The sequence below is a fragment of the Schistosoma haematobium genome, chromosome 4, assembly GCF_000699445.3.
Source record: "Schistosoma haematobium chromosome 4, whole genome shotgun sequence".
Classification (NCBI taxonomy): Eukaryota; Metazoa; Platyhelminthes; class Trematoda; order Strigeidida; family Schistosomatidae; genus Schistosoma; species Schistosoma haematobium.
Genome location: NC_067199.1, coordinates 7841933 through 7865588, shown reverse-complemented (window position 1 = coordinate 7865588; position 23656 = coordinate 7841933). Strand labels below are relative to the sequence as shown.

Below are 23656 nucleotides of genomic sequence, written 5' to 3'. Positions count from 1 at the left end.
AGGAATTAATCACAATTCATCATTATTTAACCAAAATCAACTAATAATATGATCCTTCAAAATTAATTATTCTCTCTAACATTCTCTTATGATAAAGGTCAAAGAATCATTTCTATATTGATTCGATTCAATCCAATTATATAGAATCTATTTAATTATAAATTTACTGATAAAATGTCAAATTAATGAACTTTTATTCATTTAATGAACTTTAGGAATAATTCCTTTGTAACCTTTCTGTGACCTTGACACCTAGACTTTTAAATGATGTATGTATGAAAGTATTTGTCAGATTTAAAGCTTATTTGTCTTCATTTATAAATAAAATTGATAACGATAAGAAAGTGAGAAATTAATTGATCCTGTAATAGTTAATTTCACTAAACATTACATGTAATTGACTTGATGTTGTTTTACTTGTATCGTCCAATTGTTATTTAGGACTGCAATTGATCAGTCTCATGTTGGCATATGTACATTCTATACGGATTGCCTCGATATAGCCTTAAGTTACAAGCTTTTTAAGTAAAGACAGACAGTGGTTAGCAGTGGAATCCAGGACAGTACTGGGTTCGAGTTCAGGAGTGAACATCAACTCTGCGATGCAGGTACATACATCTGACGAGTCCCAAATAGAACGAAACGCGCATCCTGAATTCTACTTCTAGCCAGTATCCATGTTTACATATATAATCGGTTCTTTTGATAAGTATGGTTATCAGATAACCTTCGTCTTTTCATTTCATTATTCATATTTATTTAGTCAATTAATATTATTTGGAATAAACAATATAACCACTTTTATTCACAAGCTTGCTGACATTATATCAGGACAAAAACTGAGTTTATGACACATTTTAATTAAGGCATATTCTTTAAATGGATTCAGGCTCCTTCGATTGATTTCTTTTATACGAAATTGATTTTACTTCAATCAGTATAAAATTCTTTTAATTACGAATGATAGAATTCGATATTTTGGAAAGGTGATGTTTTGATGTCAGAAATATACCGTGTTAGTTGGAACAATGGCCTGTTAGGTAAAAAAGCAGTCATTCAACTAACAGATGCACAACTGAAACTTATCTCTCATTAATTAGCTTAGAGAAGCCTGTAATTATTACTAGTCACAACAAATAAGATTATTATTTTGTGGTTTGTATCATGTAGCGACCTTAGATAGGGATCTTTTGAAAATCAGAAGGCATTGGACAGTTATTTCGTACCAGTATGGTACTTCAGGCAAATTATATCCACGATCTCATCAGAGTATCTTATATTACAATACTGTCCGAAGATTATTTAACTTTAAATTCACAACTGAATTCTTATGAACGTCGTTACTGAAGGAAGCTTGCAAAAACTCAGAGACGCTGATAAACTCAGTTTAGCTTTTCCAAATATAGAACGGTTTATTTAAATGGTACATGATAACAGCAGAATGCATGATTATCTTTAATTCGTTACATGAGTATGATTCATCAAACAGAAAGAGCTCGAATCAGATTCCTAGACGAAATGTTAGAATTACTTCATTTCAATCACCGACAATTTTACAATATTATATTATTTTAAATACATCCTACATACTCAGAGACCGAATTTCTTGAGGCTGTGCGTTCAGATGTTGGTGAAAGTTCATATAGGTCGTTCAGTTAGGTTCTGTATGTTGAGAATCCAAGTTCCTATGGTCTGAGGACTATGATCAAACCTTATTCCAATGGACAACTGCATAAACAACATTTAATTTGATCAGATACAACTAATTGAACCTAAACAAAGTGTTATTAACTTCAGGTTGATGTAAAACGACAACCAACAAAAATCCATCCGAAACTGAACTTTCCTGGATTTACTTATCTTAAACATAAACATCCATATGATATGAAATAATATCATGAACTGACCACATATTTACTGTTCCTCATCATTTACCCAGTCGTTATTGTATACCCATCTGTCATAAGGAATAACGGTTTTCGCTCTTCATCTGAAATTCAGTGTTGCTTATTTAGTGATTCGACTGAATTTAGTTTATCTTGTTGGTTCGTAACAACTTTAATCCACTACTAAGTGAAATGATAAATAACAATTAAAAGTGATACGATTGTATGTTTCTATGCAACCTCTAAAGATAGTATGATATGATCTATTTTGACCTGCAACCCAACAAAATGAACTTCAAAACTCTTACATTAACCTGTATTATATTAAATCATTTTCACTTATAAACAGCTTAGTAGATAACATTTTGAGATACAGATACATTCAGTTAAAAAAAAGGGAATAGTTTGAAACACGCTACAGATTTCAATGTTAATAGTATCTGGTTAGATACAATGCAGATTATTGTTATCCTTCTGTTTGTAACAATTAAAATTCAAATAAATTCCACTGAAAATTGAAACCCAATAAGGTACCTTAGTTTAAGAGAACACCAAAATAAAATCAATAAGCATTCTTAGAATTATTCACTAATATATACGTGTATGCATACAGCTGCATGATTAGGTACATATATATTCTCATGTATTGACAAATTTTCTTTTGTTTGTTTCTTTAATTTGTATGTATGTATGCCTCCTTGCGTATGTGTTTATCATCATGCCATTAATGATTGATGGAACTTGGAAGGCTACAAAATAGGTTAGTACTGGAGTTAGATAGAGAGATAGGGAGTGACTGAGTGAGTGAACGAGAAGGCTATGGCTATCAGAAATAGTAGGAGACAGATGTAAAGGATAGTACTAATGACTAAAAGTAAATAGTATTGTATTCATTCTATTCTTTTTTTTTCTTTTAAGAAACTATTGTTTCATTCAGTTTTACACAGCATAAACAATAATTGTTGTTGATTTCTATTTATTGGTTTGGCGGTTGAGAGAGAGAGAGTAAACTGTTACCAAGGCACAAATAGAAGAACACTCTACTGATCGAAATTGATTGTGGAGGGACTAGGGAGGGTAGCGCACATATATATATATATATATATATATATATATATATATATATATATATAAGTTCTTACTATGTGTATGCATCATTAAGAAATATATAAATATGGATGATGTTACTGTAAAAAGAAATTAGGAGAAAGGTTAAAAATCAATGTTGTTTAAATTATTGGTCATTTCTCTCTATTGTTTACTTACATTTTCTTGATACTGTTGTTTCCTTTTTGACAAGTGTAACTGAAAATAAATGGGATTAAAATGAACAAATCACTGTGTACACTAATTCAGTTAATGTTCTCCATTATTCATCATTTGTATATAAATACAGTATATATGTCTTTAATATATTACAGTAACTAAATAACATTAAAGAAAGTTAAACTATATAGGGTTGTGGCGATTATTGAGTTTAGATTGATATCATGATGGTTCAACATCGATCGATTCATGATATCAATCGAAACTTAACAATCTTCACAACCCTATACTAATAATTATCATGTGCTCACTAGTGACTAGCTTCAAGATAAATTTCCTGAAGTCTTAATGAGAAGCCGTAACAAGTGGAGTTTATCTGTGTCTGTTGTGAGGAAGTTACTCACTGAAGACAGTGGTGGACGGTTGTGTAACATCGTGGAATAGTTGAAGTTAGACACTGACACCGTTGGGTGCCGGCCCAACAGTTAGGCGTTCGTGCGCGAGATTCGAGGTCTTGGGTTCGAATCTCATGTATGGGATTGTGGATGCACACTTCTGAAGAGTTTTGTACTAGGAATTCCAGGTTTTCAATGGTGGTCTAACATTGATCCATTCACAATTCACTTTTACAAATTAGTCAATATATACGAGTTGGAGAAATGAGTGTTAGTAGAAAAAAATTGCTCGCTACAAATCTAACTTTTTTAGTATAATCTATATGATCAAAATCTATTCGACATTTGACGCCCTTTGCTAGTTATAACAAAAGAAATAACAATAAGTTCACAAATTCAGTGATGAATTCGGTGCATTTTCATTATTGTTGAAATTGCGAGTTCAGTTTTAATGAGGTTGATGAATATCACAAAATAATAATGAAATAGGCCTACTAATCACGGTATATAATATTATTAATATTTAATAAGTATGTTGAATATACGTTATAATTAATAAAAGAAACATTCCGTAGACGATACTACGGAGTGTTCTCCAATATACGGAGAATTATTGGTTTCACCTCATATAGGATTTCAGCTGTCTAAATCTAAGTAATCTTGAACCAGGAAAAAGCAAATACCATGTTCCCAGTGATTTTCTAAATTATACTGATATATTTACTAAACAGTTTACTGTTTTATCACCAATATTACTGTATGTTACATAGAATTCATGAGAACATCAGACAGCTTGTCTAAATATCACTCACTAAAAACTGATGAAAATAGCTTAATTTTTGTACAGGATTTTGTAAAGATTGTTAAATATGAATGGGATCGTAAACCAGTCTCAGATAGCTATAGAGACCTAGGAGCAAGGATTGGCAAAATAAGTGCAGGATTCCTACACTAGAAGAACATATGGAACTCAAAAAAACCATCAACCAATATCAAAGTCACAATCTTCAATACGAACGTCAAGACAGATCCAATGTACGGAGCTGAAACTTGGATAACAAACATACAACCATCATCAAGAACGTAGTAATATTTATAGACAGTTGTCTACACAAGATACTTAATGTCCGTTGGCCGGATGCCATCAGGAACAGCTCACTGTGGCAGAGAACAAACCAGCTTTCATGTGAAATAGAAATTACGAAAACAAGTTGGAGGTAGATAGGATATACATTGTAGTAATGATCAAACTGCTTCACGAGGTAAGTGCTAACTTTGAATCCTGAAGGGAATCGTAAAAAAAGGAAGACCAAAGAACACACTGCTTTGGGAATTAAAATCAGACATCAAGAGAATGAATAGTAACTTCATACAACTAGAAAGTATCGCTTAAGACAAAGTTGGGTAGTGAGTGATAGTTGGCGGCTTATATTCCTCCACGACGGATAACAGGAATAAATGAGTAAGTAAGGGACTCCCACAAACCTACCAGGGATTCAATCAATCGGTTTCATATCTCACGATAAACAATTATCCCTTAGACCACAGGCCTCATTAGTAACTAATTTCAGTAGTTCTAGTGAAAAGCTCTAACCACTGTGAACTTCAAACTAGAAGCATTTGTCCATGAGAAATAAAGCAAGATGGTTCTGGAATATTGAAAATTGACAGTAGTCTAAAAGTGAAGGGTTGGTTTAAAGATCTCAAGATCTTAATTTTGATGTTCTGTAGAATCGTGGATAGGCAATGTTGAAGATCCCAACATTTAAACGAAACAACAATCTTATGTTTCCTAGTTTTCATTAGTTGTCTGACTAAAGTCGGTTTGTAACTTCAGTTTTATTTTAAACGAACGGCATTTAAACTTCTAAAAAATTTAGAATAAAATAATTAGCTACTACTTTATTTGGCATTGATAAAAGTTTATTTATGGTTACAAATTTTGACAATAATCTCTATGATTTTTTTTATTGTATTAGGTTTCTTATTTATCTGTTGACAATAATTTATATGAATTACCAATATGTTTGTTTGGCTATAAAATGAACAGGTTAAATCTGTCGAGACTATCATTCTTTTTCTTTGAAGATAATTTGCATGATAGTAGCTTCATTATGCATTCTTTTCTATGTCATGCCTACAATGATTTGAAGGATTGGGTCATGTTATAGTTTGGGGCTTTTATGCCCTGTTAGTGTATAACGTAACAATACTGCCAATTAGAGAACAGCGAATTATTGATCTGACTAATGACGTGTAAAACCTGTGCGAGCAGTCTAGAGTACTTATCGATCCTGCTTACCGCCTAGCCCAGCTAGTTAAGTCCAGAACACCAATCTCGGCCTCTGCAACATGAATTATTTATCACAAACATACGGGGTTTAGATACCAATCAAACAGACCACATCATACTATAAAATATGAAACAACATTTGTACAAGATTTGGCCAAATGTGGCTGTGAAATGGCGGAGATTTGTAGCTCAGGTGGATGATTTTGGTGGAGTTTTGTTCTTTGAGATGGATGATTTGGTTGTGGAGCTTTCATCGTTCTTCTGAACGACATCATCAGCACAAACTTCACTTCTATCCGTTCAGAAGAACGATGAAAGCTCCACGACCAAACCATCCAGCTCAGAGAACAAAACTCCACCAAATGTGGCTGTGAATGAGGGAGAATGTAATTAATAGACAGGGAATAATTCAAAAATGGTAAATCGTATAATAATAGTTCATAGGTCAAAATAAAGCTCATAATAAGAGGGACATGAATATGAGTAGTTTAGTTATTTAACAATTATACAATAAAAATATACACATAGTATTGGTCCATAAATGGATCCCAAAAGTTACCATTCATTATGGTTATCGCGACATAACAATTACTTGGGGAAATATACATATAAATATATATTCTCTTGGATTAGAACAACTGATCTAATAACTTTGATGTTTATAATAGTCATTCTCATTTTGTATCCACCTATCAATTAGTGAAAACTAGTCAATGTCATATGGTTTTAGTTCCCTTTTTTTCTTTTTCCCATTCTCTTTCTCTTTTTAAAGAATTAAATAAAATAAAAAAATTTGATCAAATATGAGCAGTAGGAAATACCAACCAATTATAAAGAATCTGTAGCTAACAGATTGTTTGTACGAATGTATAGTTTATTAGGGATTAGAAAAAGATTTATTTATTATACATCATTTTTTGAAGTGAATTGTCTAAAGGTCGATAAAAATGTCTGTTTAATATTAACTTTTATAAATGAATCAGTAGTTAAGTCGATAACACGATGGCGTTTGGAGCGAACGGTACCGGGTTCGAGTGCCAGAGTGAATAATTGACGAGTCCCAAATAAAACAAAACGCATGTATTGGATTGAACCGCTGGCCACTATCCACATCTTTGCTTATAATGTTTGTGACTTAAGGCAATATCGAGGCAATCTGTATAGGATGCATATATGCTAATAAGAGACTGATCAATTGCAGTCCTAAGCAACAAAGTGAAGATACAAGTATACAACATCAAGTGTTTTAGAATAATATTTTGTTTTTAAAAAACTACTATTCATTATGCTTATCGGGATATAACAGGTTCATAGAATTTTACAATCAAATAGACCAATAACACATTATATATGTATATAATGGATAGAATTTATTTACTAGTTAAATGTGAATAGATTTCATTAATAATGATTCATTATTTGATAAAAATGAGTCACATTCAACTTTTCTTTCTAATGATTCTAACCAACAACAACAACAACATAAAACGATGTTACGCCATCGGGACTGCGTGACTGATTTAATTATGTTCATACATTGTACATAATATATTCATCATTATATTTGAATTGTAATTCACATGTATACAAGTAGTGGTAATCTAAAATTCTATTCGAGAGTGACCTTGTAATTTTTTTAAAAAAAAGTTACACATTATTATTATTATTATTATTATTATTATTATAATTAGAGTTATAATGAACTTTTGAAGCCTGAGGGTGAAATGTGTATAGAAGGTATAAACAAAGATTAGTTGAGTTCATTTAATTCTCTACATTATTACATACATCATTTTCATTTTAACAAAAACTAACAATGTAATTCCCAAATGTATAAAATAAATACTAATGAAGTTAGATGCATGTTTCTTTCTTTATTTCAAGTATAGAATTCCTTTATTACTATGATTATCATCATCATTATCATCTTTATTATTGACCAGAGTAGTCTTTAGACATTACTGTAAATGTTTGGATTTAATGATCAATATGATTAACATTTGTGTTAAGTTATGCAATTACAGAAAAGACACCCAAAAAAAAAACAACGAGGAAATACATTTGCTACCAGTACAATATGATGGAAAGATTGTTTCATATTTAAATAGTCTGTAAATATGAATGATAGATGAATATTATCAATTATGATGTTAAAATGAAAGGATTTATTCGGATCTCTTTGGACAACTATTGATTACTAGAAATTGTATTTCACTATAAAATTGAATAAATTTATTGAGTGGTTTTAAAAAGTAAGAAATCTAGGTTTAGTTTTCATTCAATCAGTTAACTGTGATCATAGATGTCTTCGAAACATTGCTGGTATATCCTAGTAAACTTCATCAGTTGAGATGACTGGGACATGTGTTACGTATGTCCAACCACTGATTGCCCCGATGTGAGATGTTTTATGGTGTAGGAGTAGATTGGAAGAAAACTAGGGGCGGCCAGACCAAAACATGGCACAAATCCATGAAGTCATTGACAAGTGGACTGAACCATGTTGGTAGATGTAGATTACCTGGTTCTGGGGATCCGCAAGATGATAGCAACCGATGATTAGAGACCTTGAATAACATCGCTCAAAATCGTTTGCAATGACGCAGGTGCATCCACTCTTTGTGTTCTACCAAATTCTAATCTTCTGAATTCTTCATGTCCCTACATTTTTTCTCTTTTCAAATTTATTTCACTGGATTATACCCATTGAATAACATCTTCAAACCCTAGTGTTTCCGATGACTGCTTATTCTTTTACTACCTCTACCATTTTGGGGTTTGAATCGACAATTGTATCTGTGTGCTAATATGGTATGTCAACTCGGACTGATGTACGTACTTACGAATTTCTATGTTGTTGCTGACTGATTGACCGAGTTAACTGCGATATCGGAGTTATTCAACTTTAGTGACATGTTCAAATAACACAATGAAGGGACTAGCATGATAGTGTAGACTATATAATTTTGCGAAGCAATTAGTCGGTTTACCGGCAACAGATAATTTAGTGCAATCCAATGGAAATGACTGGAATTGAAATGGACTAAATTTATTCGACTTATATTCTTTTTTGCGTAAAAGCTCAATAGAAAGACTTAGAATGAGTGTGAATGGAGTAGTTAATGAAGTAGTTAAATACAAATGGTGTTTGACATTCAGATATTAAGTCACAAGTTCAATTTTTTTTCGGTTTGGGGAATCGGGTGACAACACTAGCACTCTTGCTAAAAATGTCTCGAAGCTAAGTAAGCAAATCACTGCAAGATAATATGTTGTTAATGGTAACAAGCAGTAATTTCCGTAAGAAAATGTGATCCGTCAGGTCCCAGCTTAGTGACCCAGTTGTTTTTTTTTACCGATTTTTCACATGACATTTGTATTGAACGTCTACAAGTCGTGCATACTCATTTTTGAGAAAATTGAATTCATGTAGTCTGTCTTCTAACTCAACATTACAGGTGATTTGATGTATTTATCTTTCAGTAATGAAGAAGTACATACTTGTTCATACCATCTTTTACTAAAATCAGGTTAAAGTGGTCGTTATTCCTAGTTAAATTTACATGACTATGAAAAGCTATTATTTGTTCTAATTGAAATAATTTTTTACTATAATCTCTTCTCTTTTTCTTTGTTTTTCTCATTAGATTATCTTCCAGTGGTAGCAACGATCAGAGGATACATACATACACGTGTAAACACCCGTTAACTATCTTTATTGTGGTCATTTCTGAACGCCAAGTTGATAGTAAGCTTAATTTTATCGAGAGATTTTTCGGTTCGGTTATTCAAAGGTTATTTTAATTAAAGATATGAACAAACAATGATTTGTGATGGAGAATCATCACGAAATAATAATCATAATATTAAGTACTAGCCAAAAGCTGTGCTTCTTCAGATTAAATTGATCTCCAAGATCTCATCACCATAAGACCATCAAGGTCAGTCAGCAATACTGATTGATGAATGTTGAATAATTTAACTGAGAGGTAATATGTGTTGAGTTCCTACTAGTAATGAATATCATTAGATCAATAAATTGTATTTTCTATCCGCATACCCGATCAATTATTGTTTTTGAGTGGTAGATGACAATTTTTCAAGAGAATTGGAATACTAATTGCTCTTCATACAGTCGATCTGTCTAGATCTATTAAGAAATAGTTTTCATCATAGAAAGAAATTCTCTGGAGAACCTATTGAAAAGTTAGGGATAATTGACATGTGTTCCATCTTGTTGTTATTGAAAATTCTTTAACAGTGTTTTCTTATGGAACTAATTCAATAACATAAGTCTTACAGTGAGCATCGCATACTTAAACTGCAGTTTCCAGTATTAGTAGATATAGTATGGTCATCATCCGATTTTAACAGTTAGTAGATGCCTCATACGTATCGTGATAAACTTGAAAGTGTACACCCTCGGATAAGTGACATTCGCTAAAATTCATTCATATTACTTTCCTGTCATTCATACTACTGAACTTTTAATTTGTTAATAAAAATCTTTTACTCGTTTCTGCCCAATCAACATTTATAACATTAGCCTCATAGACGAAACAACTACACTTACACAATGTTAAAAAATACATCTTACTGTCCCCCAATTCTATTCCTTCTCTACTTCATGTTATCAGTTTATCCTGAACAAAATAACGATGGCATTAGTTTCCTGTAACAAAAACAATAGTCACTATTATTTTTCATATTAGTGACTGATTCAAGTACTGATTACTTTGAATAAGTGAAGGGACAATCAAGTGCTTTCATCACTCTAACACTGCAGATAGGATTTATTGATGATCACTATTGGTATTCACAATTGATTCGCCATTGACGTAGATCATCAATTCGTCCATTAGCATTTTCTGCACAAGCGACTGTCTATAAATCTGGAAGTCTTGGAACTGATATTTGTCATGATATTTTATGTCCACTCATACCGATAGGAAAGAGGTATTCAGTGTTGATATGGTGGAGAAGATTTGTAGCTCAGGTGGATGATTTTGATGGAGTTTCGTTCGCTGAGATGGATGATTTGGTCGTGGAGCTTTCATCGTTCTTCTGAACGACATCATCGGCACAAATTTTTATCCAGCTCAGAGAACAAAACTCCATCTACTCAGTGTTCCCTAATTTTCATTGGTATACTAACTGAAATCAATTTGTGACGTAAATCATCAACAAATATTGTATAACTGTTCAGATAAATTCAACAGGCTAATTTTTAAGGTAATTTAGTTATATGAAGATTTACTTGATCAAGTGAAAAGAAATAACCAATCAACCAGTGAGAAGTTCGCATATACTCGGCAACAAATTAATCAGCTGAGAAATATTAACTCCTGGATTTCAATCTTGTTTTCTTTGTATAATCCGTATAAAATGAACAAAAGTGGTTGCGTGTACATTGATTAGACTTTTTTTTCGAAATAATTGGAAATTTCCACATGACTGTTAGTTTAAAAAACTTCACGTCATTATAAAGGTACTCTGTTGAACATTACTGAGGTATAAATACTTATCTACTAAGAATGAAATAGACCACACAATTGTGAAAACAGTGTTTTTATACAATAATTGTTTACTTACTACCCTGTATTTTACATTCAATTAAGAATCAACAATAAAATAGTATCCTAAATTGAGATCAGTGTTAAAATTATCTTGAAAAAATTGTTATCTACCATGCTATTGAGAACATAGTTCAATGACCGAATGATATTCAACTGTGGTACACATTGAATACACACATCACTTCTCAATGAAACTATTCAGGATACTTGAGCTAGTCTTTAAATAAATTAAACCTTTATTTCGGGTCACTCATACCTCAGCTAAGTCATTTGACGAATTCCTCACTTTGATATTAAAAAGATATGAGTTGAAACCTGATTGAGTACGTTGATTCTTTTGATAGATTACAAATACATTATTCTGATAGGTTTTAAGGAATCTAAATAGCGATAAACGACATCCTGACACAACTACCTTCAAAACAGTTTATGAAGACATTCTATTTATTTGCTAATGAATTTGTCCTTTGCCTATACAACAATAAAATAAATCAGTGTTTATTTTAGTTATTTCTTAAGACCTTCTTTAATTAAAAGGGAAGCATTTATTCAAAGAAAAACCACAACACATATCCTATTTTGAATTGAAGTGGTGTTTGTTTCATCATTTCACTTCACAAAACGTATCCATGTTTTGTTGAGAAGTAATCACCTTCAAGTGATTGTAACCTGTTTTGTTTTTCTTGCCAATTCTACAAGTCTCAATGCTTACGCTTGTTTTCTGTCTACTTAATTGAAATTTAAGTAGTATTTTTTTCGAAACATGATAATAAATAAAACATGGGTGGGGATTTTTTTTCTGTCTGAGTTTAATTGCTAGTTTCATTTTTACGTATTTATTCGCTCAATGTCACAAAAGAATAGAGGATAGAAGTTTTAGAATGGGGAAGAGAGAGAATGGTAGCATAAGTTGTCTTTCCTCTTTAGCTTGCAACATTCACCTCTTTTAATTCATCAATTTGTTTTTATTCAAAGAATGTTTCCTTCTTAATTCTGCAATACTTTTTTACTTTGTTTTCTTTTTTTACGAACTGTGTATACTTCAATCGATTTATGAACACTGTGAAATCTATGTGATTTACCATATGTTATCAGGAGTCGATAATTCTCATTGTCTTCACACAATGTGACATATCAACACTAATCAATGAAATCAGTGATCATAACAGTTGAATTAGGATGAATTGAGCTGGGTAGAGTTAAAATAAAAGTGGCAAAAGACTTTTTTTGATGTTGAGAATGAAGACATAAGAGAATCAAGGTATTAGGAATTATTTTATCAAAGTAGCAAATCAGTGTATATGAAAGAAACAAAATTTGGTAGGTTTATCTTTAAGACATTCTGCTTATTGTAAATCAGTGTGATATGAGTGAAGTTTCGAGCTTGATAAACTTTTATCATTTTAGTTTGTATCACATGCTTTATAAAGCATAAAAGTATACACCCTTATTTTTAAACTTAAAACTTCATTACACCATGAAACTAAATGGTATTACTGCCAAATATTACGAAAAATGTAAAAGAAACTAAGCGTTTATACTGTTGAGAAATGATAGTCACTTTTTTATGACTTTGTAACGGAATTGTAATACGTTTGTCAGAGGAGATTATAACAATCTCGACTGAGTTACACTTGTTTAAGACGAACGAAGCCAAAATAATGGTATGATTTAATGGTTAGAGCATTTAACTTTTACTTCTCACTACCCAATTTAGATCATAAATGAACTTAAATAAGTAAAAATAAAGTTACATTTCGGCCATTGAATTAGTATCCAATTTTCCACATTTCAAATTGTAATTCATTCCATTTACTTATTTTGATTCGGGAAGTTTGATCATTTTTAATTCTTATAGGATAATCGTCCGTTAAACAAAAAAAGTAATTTGTGGGTAATCTGAAATCACATTGAAAGCTTCCCATAATCGATAGCTAAGTTATTCAATTCTGCTTTATCGTAAAAGATCAAATGTCTTAGACATAAATAACATAATAATCTCTAACAGAAACCTCTAGAACTACAACCCCACCCACAACTTTATAAATAGCCACTTGATTTATGTGTGTAAACTAACCATGAAAGCAAAACTTCTGGTTTTCATTTAGAATTCACTTGGGAAAGTTTCTATGTTTCTAAAAAAAACTAGAAAATCTATTGTCCTAAGAGCTCAGGATACTAGAATGATCAGAAACCAATAAGAATCTCATTGGCTAATAGAGAATATCTTGTTGATTAGTACTATCGATGTGAACTTCATTGTCAGTTCAAGTATTTACTGAATAATATCTGAAATAATAAGATTTAAAAAAACATGGCAAGTATTTGTCAGTATTCAAAATTAATTATATGAAATTAGATTAAAACAATGAGAAGATATAATTTGCTTTGAGATGGTGTAGAAAATTTGTAGCTCCAGTGGATGATCTTGATGGATTTTTGTTCTCTCTTCGTGGACCTGGATAACAATGGATCGAGTCCGTCAGAGGAAACTGGTCTTTAAAGAAAAACATGACCAAACCATCCAGTTCACAGAACAAAACTCCATCAAGATATAATAGACTTTTATTTATTTGTTTTTATTTTAACACATAGATATTGGTACAACGAGGCACCAAATATATATGCGCCACACAGATCTCATTTGATATTGTGAGGGTTGTGATATTACCCGGGTGCCCAGACCGAAGCAGGTGGTTTTCTTATGGGGCCACACCCGGAGTCTTCGACCTGAAGGTCTGATCCACAAGGCAGTGGATCAACGTAAGGAGGTGCAGTCTTGTGGTAGCCGGTGACCAACGATTGGTTCATACGCCATTTTTTCCTTCAGGATACTGGATCCCATGTGCACCATTGGTTTGGAATCAGGGTTTTCCAACTCCCCTAGGTGGACTCTCCATGTCCGTCAACCCGGTTAAAGCGCCGGACATTGGCTTTTCTTCTTCTCAATTTCGTAAACAACACCCGAGTCACGAGAAGGTAGTGAGTAGGACTTCCCTGGCAGAGGCTATATACGCGTGGCCATGTGGGGGCATTTCGAGAGGGAGAGCGGACTCCCTCCCACTTTCGGCCATACCAGGGTATTTGGGAGTTATAATATACTTAAACAATCATAAAATTAAATTAATACATACATTATACAACAAAAAATTAGTAAAGTTAACTTTTGCTCCATTTGTTTCAATTGAAACAAGTGATCAAATAAACATCATCACATTGAATCTAAAAGTATCTCTAGGAAATAAAAAATCATTTATAAACTTATTGATAAAGAAAATAAAACAATCCACTTATCATTTGATTAACATTCTTAAATGACCTGATTGCTTAAAACAAAACAAACTATTCATCCCAATTAATTAAACATTGAATATTCAGTGTTTATTTTATTCATCGCATAAAATCACTTGACCAGATATATTACTTAGTGATTTATCCAAATTCGTGAGCATTGAAATATTGATCTGATAAGTCTTTTAATGGAATGCTAGATTCAGTTCCTAAGCTATTCTAGTAATCCCTCGGGCTAAATCTACACAGTAACTTGAACATGAAAGAAAAGGCGCGAGATATGGAAGAAAACGCTTTACTTTAAAGGTTGGTTTATGTACAGGAAATCTAGGGTTTTTACAGTATTTTACATGGCCTTAGGTTTCCGGAAAATTCTGGAAAACAACTAAACAGTAGCTGTATAGGTAGTCATCTAACTAGAAACTCAACATGTGAATTTTCACTTTCTAGATGTTCCTGACAAACTTCTAGCGAATGCTGATTGGATAATATGCTTCTCAATGTTTGCGGAGTCTTTTTTGACTTTTTTTCGAGGACCTCCCCAACATGATCAAATAAAGTCCATTTCAATAAGAATCAGAACTTATTTTTTCTGACTGCATTGTGTCAAAAGATGATAGAATTTATTACCTACACTGACTGATCACTGAATAGTAACGAATATCAGTTTTGTCTCGTTTTTAGTATTGATTAAACTCTAATGATCAGATTGCAATGTGCCCAATAATCCAAGTGACTAAACTTCGAGTGTATTATATTGATATTTTAGGTGGTTGAAGATAGTTGATAGGAAGGGCTGTTTGATGTAGGTCTTGGACTGACTAACATTGGTCGGCATCATGTGTCATGGATTAAAATCCTACTGAGAGCATCGTTTCCTTCAAGTTTACAGGTTGGTCTTGCTCACGAGCATGGAGTCTAGATCAAACATGCTTTCCTATCCACTATCTCTGGCCATTCGACATCAGATTTCAATACATCTGGCTGATTATAATTTATTAGCTACTCATATCTTAACTAGTTAATCAACAGCTAAAAACCTTATTCACCTACCAAGGCTCAGGACAACGAAGTAGCATTAGTAATATCAATGTGACAAACTAAATGGTTTTGTAAATGCTTAATTTGTATAGGGAAATTTGTACAGATTGTAGAATTTTCCATAGTTTGAATCATAAACTGAAAACCTAAAAGCACCGGATAGTCATTTCTTCCTAGTATGAAACTCCTCAGAAGTGTACGTCATGACCTCGAATTTGGGTGTCGAACCCAGGACCTTTAGTCCCACACGCTAACGCTTGACTTTTAGAACACTGAGACGGCATCCAATGGTATAAGGTTTAGCTTCAATCAACTTACGATATTGCTTTCAGGATTTGAATGGTGATTCAGGTAAGATCAGTTCGTGATTTAAACCACGAAACTTCTTTATTTACTAATTACTTACATCTGATTCGGTAAACTAGTTGTCAGCGATATTATTCGTCAAGAATGCAAATGATTGATTATGTATTATTTCAAAATTTCATGCATTTTGTGATATGATCGTATGAAGTGATAGTCGGAAACTATTTAATTGAACTCTTTCAAAACACCCCCCTATCTTTGATGGTATCAATGAATCAAGTAGTGATGAGGTTAGAATGAATTTTTTAAAAAATAAGCATGGATCATTCAATTCAATCATATCAAATGTACTACACAAATTGAAACACTGTTTATGTAACGTCGAAAAGAATAGAAGCAGGATAACGCGAACCTCAGGATGGTCAGTTTATGATTTAATATGAATTCAACCAGCCATTGACTACCAGTTGGAATATTTTGAAGAGAAATTAAAACGTTAATTGCGTCATTAACTAATATTCTTTAATTAGAGAGAATACTGTATTCTCAGTTTAAGAAATCACTACTTTATCTGCAACAATACAGAATTTATTTCCAAAGACTACAGTAGTTGATCATCTTCAGTAGAAATCATCTATCTATAAAGGTTAACTAGCTAAAAGAAAGCATTCCAAAATAATTTTGAAAAGCATAACTGATCATTGTTAAAGCAAATTATACGAGACAATGAAAGTATTCAGACCACCCTAAACTGTCTAGTAAAATATGTTGACAATTGATCCAAGTTGTAAATAACTGTTAAGCATAGTTTAAGGCAGACTTCATTAGTTTGCTTCAATATAACTTCAGAAAAACTGAAGTTTTTTTCAATTCCTCGGCTCAGTGATTTACGAAACACTTAATATATTACAGTCAAGTGGCGGGAGATCATTCAACTGTAAAACAACACGTACTGTCACCACTGTTTATAACATAGATGAAAGAGTTTCAGAATGTCAATGAAAACAAACAGCATTCTCTAGTACTTAGCTACTGTGTTTTACTTAACTTCCATTAAAAATGGAGGCAATTTTTTTGCCGAAAAAATGAGTTATTACTCCATGTTGATTAAAATTTAGATTTATTTTTCACTGTGAACAATTCTAAATATTTTAATTCATGAATGTTAAGAACGTATCACGAAAAAAACAGGTTCGTGTAAAAGGATGAAAGCTATACCAATGACGTCCATGTCTCTCAGCATTTGTTCATCCGTACGTTAATTAGAGATGCTTAGCCTTTGAAAATATATTGACTTCGTATTTAAAGTTCTCTAGTGAATTTACCTAGAGTAGATGTTAGCCGTTATACCTAGACCTTGAGTCGGTTTTAATTTATACTGGTCAGTAACATGTATCTCTATTCTTGAGGTAATTGATGGAATTTGGATCCACTTTCACATTAGGAGATGTTCAAACAGTTTAAATATATGAGTCTTACAAGAAGACATTAGCTAATCAGATAGTTCAGTAGTAGTATATATCTGACTGTGTGTTTAGATTTTAATCCTGCTATTAATTTTACATCTCCTGGTTGATGTTTTGCAAAGTCAAAAAACTACCGACTAACAAATAGGATTCCAACTGCAATTCCTTGTTTTAGTCGATGTCGGTTCATAATGGAAACTGTATTTAAGATTTATCTGATAATGGGTTCAAATCTTCGTGGTCATTCTAGTTCACTGATTAACGGTTGCAATCTAGGAACAAGCTTCAAAACTGGCAAAATATACCTATTCTAGATCGTATGAAATAATATCAAAAGCTTTATTTTTACTTAAATAGTTTCTATGTCGGGTGGAAATTCGAAATGCCACTTCCTTTATGTTCATATAACTAGCAAAAGAATATGTCAATCTCAGTTATTGTGTCTTGGTTATGATAAACATAATAATAATAATGTACAAAATTCAAAGTAAACATTAATATGTATTTGTCTAACCCATGTATTTATACGTATGGGTGTTTGTGTGTATGTGTGTGTGTGTGAGTCGATGACCGTACTGCCACTACTATCACTCTGTGTATCTAATCCAAGATAAATGTTACTGGTAGCAAGTTAGCTACATTTTAATTACTCATTTTATATCAACAATTTTACATTTGCATATACACACAGATTTATACATCTACACTTGTATATATTCACAAAGAACCAAATAACTTCATTCTACTCTTTAAAAAGATATTCTAAAATAATTCAATGAGTAGTACTTTAACAAATCAGTATTTATTCAAGAATATTGATATGATAATCATTCCAATATAAATAAAGATTCTTTGTTTATTGACAAGACAGGAGGTTGCTAATTTTGAGTGTCTTTTTTGCTGCTGTTGTTGTTGTTATTGTTGTTGTTGTTGTTTATTCACTCTTTACTCACTAACCAATTAACTAACCATTTGTATATGACCAAAAATACATGCGAATTCACCCTCACATACGCTCATTTTTACATTTTCTATACTTTGAACTATACTATACGCTTAGTACATAAATATTAAAAAAGAAAAAAAGAAAGAAAGAAAGAGAGGTAACTGAAAAAGTGAAATTTTTTAGTTTATTTTTAACAAATAGAAATGATTGATAGATTGATGAAAATTAAAAGAGAAAAACAATTTTTTGTTTGTTTTGTTTTTATATCCTTTTTAAAATTTGAAAACATCCGTCTTGTAATTTTTCTTTTAATTGCATTTTATTACTACTTCCGATACTACTAATAATAATGAGTGACATATAATCAGTTTGAATATTGCTATGTGGGACTGGGGTGGGGTGGGGTTAGGGTGGTGTAAGGAGAAATGAGTCGATGTGTTGTACACATAGACTGTAATTGGTATAGTGTAAAGTGTTCTGATCATATGACATAAAATAGACTAAAGTGGATGTTAAACATAAAGTAGTTTATAATCACATGTTATAGGCTTTCAAATATACACAATTGTATACATAGATTGTTTATGATGTTTTATTAATGTCCAAGAATAGGAAAAGGTTATCATGGGTATCTTTTTCTTGCTTTTATTACTATGATGTTTAAAATTCCCATCATTACTGAAAAAAAAACATATTCATTATAGTTACGGTATACTAAAGTATTCAATAGTACCTACATGTCACAGTTGAATATCTATGACGATTTATTTCTGTAAGATCGAACTTAAGTACAAAGTTTCTGGAACTAAATATTAAATATTAAAAAGGAAATGAGAAAAAGTTCATCATACTCTTCTACACTTAAATGTTGTAAATACTACTGATTTTACTGGTTGAAATCATGAGTCAATTAAAGCTAGACCACCAAGGAAAACCCAGAAGCACTGGACGGCCGCTTCGTTCTAGTATGGGACTCCTCAGCAGTGCGCATCCACGATCCCGCACCCTGCGAGATTCAAACCCAGGACCTATCAGTCTCGCGCCAGGTGCCTAACCAACTAGACCACTGAGACTGCATCCAACGGCGTTAATGTCTAACTTCAACCAATCCACGATGTTGCGCCACCGTACACCATCGTCTTCAGTGAGTTACTATCTCACAACAGACCTGGTTGAACTCCACTGGTAACGACTTCTTACTAGGACTCCAGGAGTGTCTCCTGAAGTCAGTCACTAGTGAGCAGGTGATTATTATTATTATTATCAGAATGGGTTTTGTGAAGATTTTCAGAAATTTCACTGGTTGAAATCATAAGTCAATTGAAGCTAGACCACCGTGGAAAATTACAGTAATAAAATCAGTTCCACTTAGAACTTTGTTAATATTGAAAACAATAAACTAATGTTTTCTTGTGTAATTTCTAATATTGAATAAATTCTATAATATTAATTTACTATGTAACCATGAATCCTACTCTTTGTCGATATTTATTGCATAGAATAAAATCTAAAATTAAAGCTTCCTGTAATATCAATTTAATAAGAAAGAGTTAAGTATTCCTGTTTTATGAATAGTTCTCAGCAACTAAAGAAATGCATATATAAAATGGTATGTCATTTACTATTTACTACTTATGAGTAGTGTAAGTCCATAACATTAAATGAATAGACGAAACGGCCGTCCAGTGCTTCCAGGTTTTCCATGGTGGTCTAGCTTCAATTGACTCATGATCTCAACGGTTGAAATGAATAGAAAGTTGAAAATTTCTTATACTAACCATTATTGATAGTGATGAACTGATTAAATCTGAATAATAAGTCGAAGAACTAAAATAATGACAGTTGTGTAGACTGAAGTTGATAAATGAATAGCATATATTAAGAGTGTGCCTCATTCATCACTGTTTACAAACGCATCCATATACATCTACACTTTGAAGTGTCTATAAAATTATCACATAATAAAAGATGACACACTTTATTGATTCAATGAATTAAAATCATTAGACTTTTTTGATACACACAAATGGACTGAGCCATGTTGGTAGGTGTAAATTACCTGGTTCAGGGGATCCGTGAGATTATAGCAACGGATGATTAGAGACCTTGAATAACATCGCTCAAAATCGTTTGCAATGACGCAGGTGCATCCACTCTTTGTGTTCTACCAAATTCTAATCTTCTGAATTCTTCATGTCCCTACCTTTTTCTCTTTCCAAATTTATTTCACTGGATTATACTCATTGAATAACATCTTCAAACCCTAGTGTTTCCGATTAATACTTATTCTTTTACTACCTCTACCACCATGGGATTTGAAAGGAAAATTGTATCTGTGTGCTAATGTGGTATGGCAACCCGAACTCATGTACTTTCTTACGAAGTTCTACGTTGTTGATTGACTGATACATAAGATATCGTAAAACAATTAGTGTTGCTTTCTACTGATATCTTGATCATTGTTTATTTTCATTCATAATACTAATATGTGAGTCTCTATTGACGAGCATTATTTAGTGGCTGTTATTGGTTAATTTAAAGCTTCTGGCGTTAAGATCAACAATTCATGACTATAAGTTTTAACCAACCTTCTCATAAAGTAAAGAAATAAAACAAAACCGTTTAGTAGTACGAAAATTTCACAATGCTGATATTTTTTTCAATTAATCATAATAAAAAGGCATATTCGTATTATAGTTCCCATTGATCTGTCCTCTAGATTACCGCTATAGGAACGTGTATATACGCGAAATGTTAATTAAATACTGGACATGCAACATACAGCAGTTGAGTGATTTATCATTTTACGTTTATTGAGATTCCCCTTTCCTATCGCATTCCTTCTTCCTTTCACCTTCTTACTTTATCAAATCTTCTCTCTCTCTCTCTCTCTGTTGCTCGACTATTCATCTTTTGTCAACATGTATCCTGATATCAATCTTCATGACCTAGTTACATCAATCTGAACATTATTTATTACTAATATGAATACATAAATCATTACATGTCATTCCCATGAGTAATGTATATCTCTGTTATCTGTCATATATTTTCCATATTTGAAACAATTTTCACGGGTCACTAGAAACAATAAATTTACCATGAATTATTTCCTTCTATTTTTGTTTCTGGAAGATTGATCCTTATGTTTGAAAAAGAAACTTAGTGAATTTGTTTTAATATATACAAAAATTTGTCGTTCCCCATTCTCTAAAAAAAACACAGCACATTAGTTAAGATAATTCTAGAACCTGGGAAAAAAGTGACCAGACGCCCTTATTCCATATGAAATTGAACTAAGCATTATAGTAGGACAATTGATGATTGACCAACAAATATAGATTACTAATCAGTAAGAGTTATCAAACAAAATGCAACTAGTCTTTAAAGCCTTTAACGACAGATACAGGAATTAAGCACTGAAGATAAAGTTCAGGATGATAATTAAAACTGACTAATTCAACTATTTAACGGAGTGAGCATAATATTGTCGAAATTCATAAAAATGTTAATAGTAATTTATGCAGATAATGTAGTGAAGAAAATAACCCTTTTCAAATCGATCATATATTTTAATGAGAGTAGTAAATGGTTAACTCGTTACATAAAGCCAAGGTGAACCATTTACCTACAATGTTAATGAAAACAAACAAACTGGACCCACTTGTTCTGTTCTACCAGTAATTCTTTTTCCAAGTGATTCATGATTAAGTGACTTTAGGTAAATTATCGGTGAGCACTATTCTAAACAAACAACTGGGTTTGAGACACTGAAACTATTTTGCATTGTTGCTAGCCATTTGTCACGAAACAAATATTTGCAATTTTGCATTATTTTTATATAAAACCATTTTGGTAGAGATATTGTCTAGTGCATAATAAAGTGTTTAGTGAATGAACAATCTATGTATTATGCTCCATGTGCTTTTATTCTAATTAAATTTTCTGCATTAACTTTTTCTGACTGGTTCCCATTGATTTTAGTTCTCTAAATTTCCATATCCTTGAAGGTCATGTTGTCATTATCATATATACAGAGTTGTACCATTTCATTTGGTTCTGCTTATTTTATTTTGATTACCAAATCTTCCTACAATTCATCTTCTCCTTGTGTTAACGGCTGATCGATCTGACCAGATCTCTAGATATGAGATTAACTTCTGAGAATTCATTGGTTGATAGGATCTCCTTATTACTCTTTATCTAGTTATTTGTACTATTTTTTTTAATTATTACTGAATTTATCACTGTATGCTTTAGTGAGCACTAGAAATTTGTACTAAGCTACCTTGTACTCATTTTTTAGATCCAGTCAATCAGCTACGACGTAGGACTAGGCACATATATGCATCGGTCCAAGTTACCATACTTCATTAACACAACAAGATGAATACCGGATTCATGGTAATAGTTAATTCAGAGGTGGTAATATATAAAAGAAAGGTTGCATATAAGAACATAGTACAGGAAGAAAGAACTAGTTCGTAGAAAGAAAGATAGCTTAAAGGAAGACAGAGAGTGTATACACCAAGGTCATTGTGATCGATTCTCACTCATGTCACCCAGAGTCTTCAACCATCGGTCACGATAGTCACACCGACTCCAACCAATTAGTCTACATCTATCAACATGACTAAGACTAGAAGTTAGTGAATTCAAGCACTGATGCCACGTTTTGGTTTGGCTGCCCCTAACTTTCTTCCAATCATCTCCAACACTAGACAGCATTGCGCGTCGTGGTAATCGGTGTTCAGGCATACGTAACACATGGCCCAACCATCTCAGTCGATGAAGATTCACAACCTCATCAACTGATTTACCATCATTCCCTGATACCCTTCGTCTAACCTCACTATCACTTACCCGATGATCCCAATATGGTTAATGAGATAAATGAAGGAAAGAACTGAAAAATTGCTATGGATACCCAGAGCTTATTTATGTACATATACTTAAATAAATATATGTTCTCGTTGGATAGTACTAAGGCATTTATTCCTATTTTCTCATTGCATGTTTATTGTCAACACTCAAAGAAGGTAAACGGACTCCGTCCTTGTTTTCCGATATAATTAGAGTTTTGGCTGTTTGAAATATTACGCACCACACCACAGAAATGATGCGTGTGTTGTTAGTTCCGGCTACCATAAATCATTATCTAAGTAGCCGATGAACAATTATCCTCCTAAC

General features: G+C 32.3%; 1 protein-coding gene across 1 annotated transcript in view; it reads left to right on the top strand.

Moving 5' to 3' along the window:
• LRFN5 (Leucine-rich repeat and fibronectin type-III domain-containing protein 5) overlaps window positions 1-23656 on the top strand; it is an 81968-nt gene that overhangs the window by 54056 nt on the left and 4256 nt on the right. Inside the window, exon 2 of the mRNA XM_051215559.1 lies at window positions 9488-9588. The gene's annotated coding sequence lies outside the window, so the exon portion shown is untranslated. The remainder of the gene's footprint in view (window positions 1-9487; window positions 9589-23656) is intronic.